Source organism: Brassica napus, chromosome A10 (assembly GCF_020379485.1).
Source record: "Brassica napus cultivar Da-Ae chromosome A10, Da-Ae, whole genome shotgun sequence".
NCBI classification, from domain to species: Eukaryota; Viridiplantae; Streptophyta; class Magnoliopsida; order Brassicales; family Brassicaceae; genus Brassica; species Brassica napus.
Window position 1 is genome coordinate 3,456,847 of NC_063443.1, and position 8,937 is coordinate 3,465,783.

At 33.4% G+C, this 8,937-nt stretch overlaps 2 long non-coding RNA genes across 9 annotated transcripts; both read right to left on the reverse strand.

Annotated features, from left to right (window-relative positions):
• Positions 1-714: 714 nt before the first annotated feature.
• On the reverse strand, positions 715-3,050 carry LOC106391101. Of its 8 annotated transcripts, XR_007317479.1 has the most exons (8): positions 2,784-3,044; positions 2,555-2,680; positions 2,206-2,233; positions 2,026-2,096; positions 1,841-1,945; positions 1,599-1,644; positions 1,052-1,395; positions 715-969 (listed from the first exon to the last, which is right to left on the reverse strand). It is a non-coding gene; the product is annotated as an uncharacterized LOC106391101 (long non-coding RNA). The 8 variants fall into 8 exon arrangements; XR_007317483.1 differs by having other exon boundaries at positions 1,052-1,644; positions 2,206-2,266; positions 2,784-3,048; XR_007317482.1 differs by having other exon boundaries at positions 1,544-1,644; positions 2,206-2,680; positions 2,784-3,048.
• A 1,091-nt stretch (positions 3,051-4,141) lies between these two features.
• On the reverse strand, positions 4,142-6,322 carry LOC106395078. Its single transcript, XR_001279111.3, has 4 exons — positions 5,800-6,322; positions 5,096-5,649; positions 4,743-4,817; positions 4,142-4,651 (listed from the first exon to the last, which is right to left on the reverse strand). It is a non-coding gene; the product is annotated as an uncharacterized LOC106395078 (long non-coding RNA).
• Between the last annotated feature and the right edge of the window lie 2,615 nt (positions 6,323-8,937).

Here is an 8,937-nt window from a genome sequence, read left to right on the forward strand (position 1 = left end):
AAAAAAAAAAGATTAAAGCTAAGTGTAAAAAGAGAATCAAAATATTCTTAATATATATGCACAATTTAATTAATTTTTATTATTAAATATTATTTTGTGCAGAAAAAGAAAAATATTATTTTGTTTTGCAATTGCTACCTTTTCTAAGTACCAATCATGGTAGTACATTTTTATTAAATATACCATTTTATATACTTTCTAACTTAAACTTCGAATTTTTATTTTTTGATTACAGTATTAAGTATTAATGCATCTGTTAAGTTATTTTGAATATATTCAGTCCAACATTATGATCCAAAAACATTATTTTCATATTTTTATTTCCATTAAGAATATTCTACAATCTAACAAATACATATATTCTTACGGCCTAATATTCTTATCCTATTTAATGTAAAATGCTTTTCTCCTAATTTATTAATATAGTTTTCAAATTTTGAACTGGACAATCTAGTAAACAATAAAAATGGTAGGCTCAGTTCTAGTTTCCAATATATTAATGACAATTTTGAATGATATTGTGACTGAAACGCACGTGACACTTTGTGCGATAGCATCTGCTGGTATATTCCTCCTTGGAATAACATGTTCAATACTCCAAGACTCTCAACCATATAAGAAAATTTAGATTATGATAAATTGGTAGATAGTAACTTATTTCTCGATGTTTTCAGTTTTTATAACTTATTTTGGCCGTAAAGTAAATGTGAGCAATAATAAAATGGCTTTAGCATCTAAAATTACTGCTTTACAACAAAAAAAAGTTCTAAGTCGAAAGTCATCAACACATACACACTACTTTTGTGCATCACTCTCTCGTCACCTGCAACACATTTCGCTTCTTCTTTACAACAAAAAATGTTCTAAGTCGAAATTCATCAACACATACACACTACTTTTGTGCATCACTCTCTCGTCACCTGCAACACATTTAGCTTCTTCTTCTATGTCACCTCACTTACAAACCATCTGTTTAATCAAATTTTCAATACGACCATGGTAAAGTATTCTCTTTATCATGTGTTGTGTGATATAAGAAAAGTGTGTTTACCACTTTGCAGATGTTTTTTTCCTTTCAATGTCTTTGAAGCTTCTTAGGCATAAGCTTAAGCAGCTTCTGCTGCATCTGCTTCCTTTGCAGCTTCTTCAGCCGCTGTCATGGCAGCTTCTACCTGTGAAACTGCCTGTTTTGCAGCTGCTTCTGCCTCATGTGCGTTCATAATCTTCTGGCTAACTCTGTATTAATCTGGATATTTTTCTGAACACTCATATCATCTCTGTTTGTTTTAGGTGAAGGTAAAGAAAGAATTCTATGATTTCCAGACGATGTTCCCAAATTTCTTCTCATGTGGGAAGCCAAAGATGGGAATGTGCAACTCTATACCTGTGTTTAACCTGTAAAGAGAGAATTCTGATCAATAAACATCCCAAGTAGCTGTGAGTGAAGCATGTCTGAGTTCTACTAACAGCCAACGAAGCAAATTGATTGCACAAAGATTACATGCACACAATACTTGTGTTAAATACGTTCAAATGGCTGTACCAACTGATTAATTCTTAACTTGATAAGTCTATCACAAGCAGTCAAGTACTTTAACCTGGTTGACTGAAACCGTTTTCAAGTCTGGCGGAGTGTTATTTTTCCTACACGAACAAAAAAAGCAATACATGTACAGTCAATCCACTAAGATCTTAAGAAAGGTTGCACAGTTACTTAAGGCATAATCACTTATATATATTTAAAAACTATGCTGTTTACCAAAGCTTTTAGAATGTAGTGACAAAGTTCGTATAGTAACCAGATAATTACTGTAATGGAAAAAAAAAAAGAAAAGCAAACCATTAAGCCTTGGATCATGGATAGTAATGGAGTGGTTGCAACTCAGGGGATGTTCTTTTTTTTTGTGAAGATGTAGGAACGAAATCAAATTCCATGAAAATTTCCCTTTTAAAACAAAGATAATGCACTTTAAAACTTGGCTCATAAGAAGATCATGTTACAAAAAACGCATTGGTCATAATTACCTGAATGATTGTCTTTTGAAAAGAATATATTTCCAGGATAGTTCGGAAAGAACACCAGAGAGGCTTAATAACTTGGAAATTTTCATGCCAGCAGTTTGACAAATAAGAGCATTTATAATACACAAATAGCATCTCCCAGACTGAGCAAAAATAAACAGTAAAAGAGATATCATCACGTACTTGTTGTCATGGACAAGAACTCCCCACTCTTCATCATGGAAATCAATGCAAGAGGAAAAGACTCAAGGTGAAACAACCCAAAAAAACCATCAGGCATAGCAGAGGAAAAGATTCAAGGTGAGATAATTAAAGTCAATGACTAAGCCCATCAATGTAAGGAACAAAGCACATGAGTTGGTACGACAAAGAAACGAATCATGTTTATGTGGTCACTGTAGAATAGAGATCACATGATCACAAATCAATACTCAAGATATGAGCTCTACATTCAAACACTTATTTCGAACCTTAATACCCGATCTTTTAAACTACTCTAGCTCATAATCATAAGAAAGACAGTGAATCTTACCAGATTTTAGAATGACCCTAGCGCATCTTTTACGACCATAAGGGAATCAATCACCGGCCTTTTCATCTCTCTCCTCTCCTAGAACCGCAGCAGCCTAGCCTCGACGACGGATGAGCACCTGTCGGACTTCGGATCGGAGAAGAAAACTCTCAAATTAGCCATAACAACTCGAATCGGTATGTTGCAAGAGATAAGAAGAGAGAATGAGTCAGAAATGAGAAATACTCACATATTTATACAGATTTCACACCGACTTGGAGATGAACAACGCATTGAAGACCTTATAGTGGGTGATGTAATTAATATGATTAATCACTGAATCACAAATCGGGCCGTTTCAGATGGAGAAAGGAAGCTCAGACGTCTACAGTCGCAGCAAGAGAAAGAGACGACCCGTGATCTTCTGTTTGAGCGGAATTAGGTTTAGAGGTGAACACTATCTTTCCGGCCCTGATACATGAACAAACGCACAGCCTAAACATACAACAAACGAATAAAGCCCATCATGATATGTGTTTTACGGATTAAAAATAAAAGTCCAGTTCCGTCTGTGATGTGGCGTAAAGCAGCGCTCCTATTGGTCGATTTTTAGAGCTGACGTGGACATCCTCTCTGATGCTCATATAACCCTTTTAATATAGTATAGATATATATATATATATATATATATGTTAAACTTACTTTTACAAAATTCTTAATTTTGTCACGAAAACAAAAATCTATGCTTTTTCATATTTTTTAATGTTCTCACACTTTCAAAGAATATATTAGCTTAGTCACTTATTTTTTTTTTTTTACAAAACAAAGTATCGGAGTCTTGAAAGTTGAATTCATATTATTGTAATTGTACATAAGAGTTTGTGATTACATACTTAGTGATTCTTGTATATGTGTTCAATAAAGTTTCAGTGGCTTAGTGGTAACTGTCCTATATTAATGTCATAATAACCCGGGTTCGATCTTTTCCTTCGCATTGTTTTTCATTTTTTACGAAAAAATAAATGAGATGACGTGGCAATTTCGGGCTCTCTGATTGGTTGATTTTTCTATCCTACGTGGACACTCTCTCCATGGCTTATATTTGCCTTTTAGTATAGTATATATATATATATATAGATTTAGGAAGAGGAGATTTGGTTTTAAAACTGTTTATTCCTCAGTTATAAAATTAATTTGTCTCGCTCTTGTTATCTTGTCAGTTACTCATGAGATTTGTTCTTCTTTTACAAAATCATCATTTTTTTTCTCCGTTCAAAAGTTGTTATCTTATTAATCAGATTTCCAATTTATTTGGAGCTTGGTGTAATTAAATACGACAAGGTTGTTTAAAAGAAAGAAGTCTTAGACCAGCAAACGTTGTGGCTTATACTCCTTTTTGCGATGTGGATGTGACAAATTACAAATACCCGTCAAGGTTCCCTTTATTATTTTTGTCATATTACTTTGCTCCCACTGGAAGTTTGATCGAAGGTAACCAAAGTAAAAAAAAAAAAACTTAAAATATAGGAAAAGAGTAGTAGATGTAGCTGTATGCCTGTATCCCAAGCTTGTAAAATAGAGCAAGAGCATCAGTGAACCCCCTTTGGAGTTCATCTTCTTAATTTTTTATTATTAAGTTTTTTCCTTTTTTTTGATTTTTTTTTTTTTAAAAAAAAAATTAACCAATCGCGGACTGCCACGTGTCGTGGGCCCGCGCTACAGTGATGAACTTTAGGAGAGAGGGTATCACGCAGGAGATGCGAGACGAACCGAGTTCATCACTTTTGCTTTTTTTAATATTTTTTTCCTCGTAAAAAGTGTGATACTCTCCTTTAAACCTCTAATGCGCATGGGAACAACGGTTTCCCGAACTTGCTAGGATAACACACTTGGGCGTTTGCAGCTCTTCTCTTCGGCTCCAAAGTTTAATGGTATTGGTGGATCAACTTCCATTATGTTTGGAGGCTCATCACCGGATTGCGTGCAGAAGCAGGTGGTTCCATAGATTGGAGATCCAGCTGTGGAGGGTTAATGCTGCTTTCACCATGAAACGAAGTTTGGCACGTGGGTTAATCATTTGTTCGTTCTCATAGACTTGATGATCAGGGATCTGTAAGACTGAAAGATGTAAAGCTGCGTCAACTTCAATCTAATACACAATACCAATATAAATTTTGAGATTAGGATAACTAAAAAATTCTGAACAAACCTTTAGGAGCTTTATCCAAAAAGGAGAGAATTGACGATCCTCATACATAACTGGACTGTTAACACAGTAAAAATCCTGAAATGAAACAAAAATACTGAGACATTAAAGTCAAACAGCGGCAAGCTTTGAAAACTTTTTTTGTAAGCATGGGATTAGCAAGAAGGGAGCCTGACCAGATAAGCACCATATATTTTTCCGATAACAAAGAGTAAACCTCCAATTGCTATCAAGGAAACTATAGGGACACCGGATGGTCTCACCTTTAATGTTTCGATCTCAAGGCCATAGAGAGATGCATATAGGAATATACCGAGAACGCGCAAGATACAAAAACATTAGAAAAAGTTGTTTACCTATATGTTAGACAAAGTTACCCATCATCTAGAAGATGTGCCTTTGCCAGACCCAGCTTTAGAGCCAACTCTTTAGCTGCAGACCAAACCTCCTCTAGAGCTAGTGTGGCTGCTTCAATCTTGGTGAGTTTATACATCTCGGTATCGAAGACCACAAACACTGCACTGTCTTTGCCATCTTCAACGGCCATCTCTACATGGAATCTTGCGTTTTTATGATCATTTACAATTTGTAGTGTTCTTTTGGACATGGGTTTAACTGTCATCAGTTACATTGGGTGAACACATCTATTGCAGCGGAGGGAGGTGACATATTTGTCCAACTTCCATTAGAAGTATTAATTTTGTAACACATGGAGAATTTTTAAAAAAGAATATGAAAGAGCTATACTTACCTGGTCGTTTGAGTTGGACTGATCGGTAATCTTGTATATTTTTGTGCGACGCCCGACTTCAAACCGAGCAATTTTGACGATCGCACCGGTTCATAGAGAAGCGCATTACTGATTGCCATTGGCACGAGCCGCAGGGATAAATCCATGAATGACAGAATTCTGCATAGCCATACATGAGGTTCAATCAGAATTCGTTAGAAGATCACAAACACAAACAGACATAAGGTTTTTTTGGTTAATTAATTTTTTTCACTCTCGATCAGGAAATTGCGAGGTAAATCATGGATGTGAGAGAGTGGATGAACATACCTAGAGTAGGGTGATACCTATAAACTCTAAATTCTTCTTGATGTTGAAGGAATCCCAGAGCAGAAGGGTAGGAGGCGGCCGACAATGACATGCAGAGCAGGGCCTGTAAAAATTGGGATCCATTCAAGTTTTTTTTTCAATCAAATAAATACATTTAAAAAAATTATTATACATATTTTATATAATTTCACATTATATTTATTTATACCTTATTTAATATTTCAACTATTATATATATATATATTCAAAAAGTTATATTTTGTTGTGTATTATATCAAAAAACTTAATTAAAAAAGGCAAATATATAGATTTTTTTTAATTTGGGGCCCTTAAAATATTGGGGTCCAATTCAAATGTTTCACAAGAATGGGCTCAGACCCGGCCCTGATGACATGACCTGAGTCGACCGACCAAGGCGGAGATCGTCGAAAGTGGCGTATGTACCAGCTGATTGAGCAGCAACAACAGCAGAGCAATATATTTTGCACATGTGGGGTATAAGCTACGCGGATGACGAAAGCAAGGATGAGAGTTGCGATGTTCAATTTCGGGATCCAGGATCAACTTTATATAGAAACGGCTATGGCAGAGGTTATGAAATAGTCGAGTGATTAAGGGTATCATAAAAGAGGGGAAGATGGAAGGGGAGTAAGGAGATTAGTGCCATGAAACCGAATTACGTATATGAAAGGGAGGGAGGCAGAGCCGGTCTTAGTAATTAGGTGGCTAGAAGCCAAAATAAAAAATGTGGCCGAAGTCACTCGAACCCACGACCTTGAATACTAACAACACCAAGCCAAACCACTAAGATACTAAGGACTTTCTGTCCAAATGTGGCCGTTTAAAATCATAATATTGTGCAGCCGGAAGCAGAAGCTTCATTGGCTTCCTTCCAAGACCGGCTCTGGAGGGAGGGGAGACGCAGAATTTTCATCTTGTCGCAAGAAATGAATTATTTGAGATTGGGAAAAACCTTCTAATGGGCTTCACGTAAACAAGTATATCAAACTTATGGCCCCAAACAACATAAAACAATTTCTGTAAGCAACGAAATCTCTTATATATTAAAGCGCAAGTCGCATCACCAATTTAAAGTTGACATGTAGAAAATCTATTTTTTTAAAAAAAAATTTGAAAAATATAGAAAAGTAAAACACGTTATCAAAACAAATATGAAAGTTTGAAAATAAGACAAATAACCAACCTTTTACGATTATTAGTAAAGCAATTTTTATGAATTTTTCTTTGCATCTCCTATTTTTCTGGAGTCTAAATATAAACTAACAATTTTCTTATTTTTCCATCTTTTATATAATAAAGCACAAATCACATGGCCAATAAAAATTCTGACATTTGGTATATATTTAAAATTTTTAATTAAAAATAAAAATTCACAAAAAGAAAACGCTTTGTAACAAACCGTTATTTATTAAAATAATAACTGATTTCTATTATTTTTACATATAAATCAAGATAAAATAAAAATCAATAATATCTCTCCCACTACTTCATGATCTCAAAATCTGAAACCGTAAGACTTTCTCTTTACAAGATTTGACTCACGATGTTATCAATTCTTCTCAGTCTGCAATTGCTCCACAGTCTGCAATTGCTCCACTAACTTTTTCTATCAGAGTTTGAATATATCGTATCAACATTTTCATCAGGACTACAATTCTATGTCCAGGTTGATATGTCTCTGGCCAAACAGTGGCAGCAATACTCTTAAAAGAACATCTTGGGAAGTTGGCAGATGAAGTTAAAATTCAGGTTAGTGAAACTAATTAAATACGCTCAAACTCTTCAATACTTAAATCATAATTTATGTAATGTTGATTTTTTTCATGAACCTTTTTTCTTTTATAACTTATTTATGATTTTTTTTCTTTCCTTTTTCTCTTTTGGATATTGGTAAAAGCTACATATTTTTATGCAGATATCATTAAAAAAAAGGTAAACTACACAAATTAGGTCACTGCCGTTTTTTAATTGACTAGATTAATTCTCGATATGCTTGAAATTTTTTATTTGTTGTGATGGTGATGATTCCAGAGAGCAAAGTAACAAGCTCACTTATAAACTTGAGAAGCACCACAATAAGAAGCAAAAACAAACGACTGGGCTTAAGAAACTCAAAGTGGTAGAGGAAACAAAAAGGAATCCCATGTCTACTTTCTAGATCAAGGTCTAATCTCATGTTGGTTTTCCTTATTTTATACATGTTTTTATAATTGTATAAAGATAATATTTTTGTTTACTTTAGGAATTAGGAGTAATATACATATTTGATTTTATTTTTTCTTATATAGTGTTACCTAATTCTGTATAGAGTCCCGTAAATATACAACTTGCAATGACACATCGAGAAGAACTAAAAAACTACAAGAGATAACGTCAATATCCTACAAAAATATTGTTTATATCTAATTGTTTTTTACAAGAGCTACGGTTTTCCTGAATTTGATCTCTAATACTAATATTTTGTTGGTTTTGAAAAAGTGAAATCAATCTCTTATCTTGATATGTTGGGTCTATATTGAAGTGTTGTAAAATATAAACAACAGATTATTTATTTCTTTAACTTTATTAATAATAACCCCGTTTCTATTACTAAAGTTTCTTTAGAGTTAAAAAGATAAAATAATACTTATTGTAGGAAAATTTACATATTTATTAAAATATATTGTTTACAAATAATAATGCCCGTGCATAGCACGGAAGAGAATACTAGTAATCAAATATTTGATTCAGTAGGTAGGTCCCACATAAATAGCTAGTGATGATGTGGCATGCTGAAGAGTCTTGAAACTTGCTCATTATAATTGACTAAATTTTTTAACCGCGCTATGCACAGATAAATAAGATATTATATGTATTTCTCAATTCTAAAAAAATAATGTATAATATTATATTACATTATTTAAAGAATATAAAATAAGACTACATAACATAAATATATTTTTAAAATTTTCTTTGTGGAAATCATTATGTTGTTTGATTGTTGCACTTGATTCACATATTTGCATAGATATTTGTGATAGATGAATAACTACATTTTATTATCAGTAAATAATATATATTTATTATATAATATTAGAAAAATGAAATTATTTATTTTTTAAACAAACTTGTCTCATG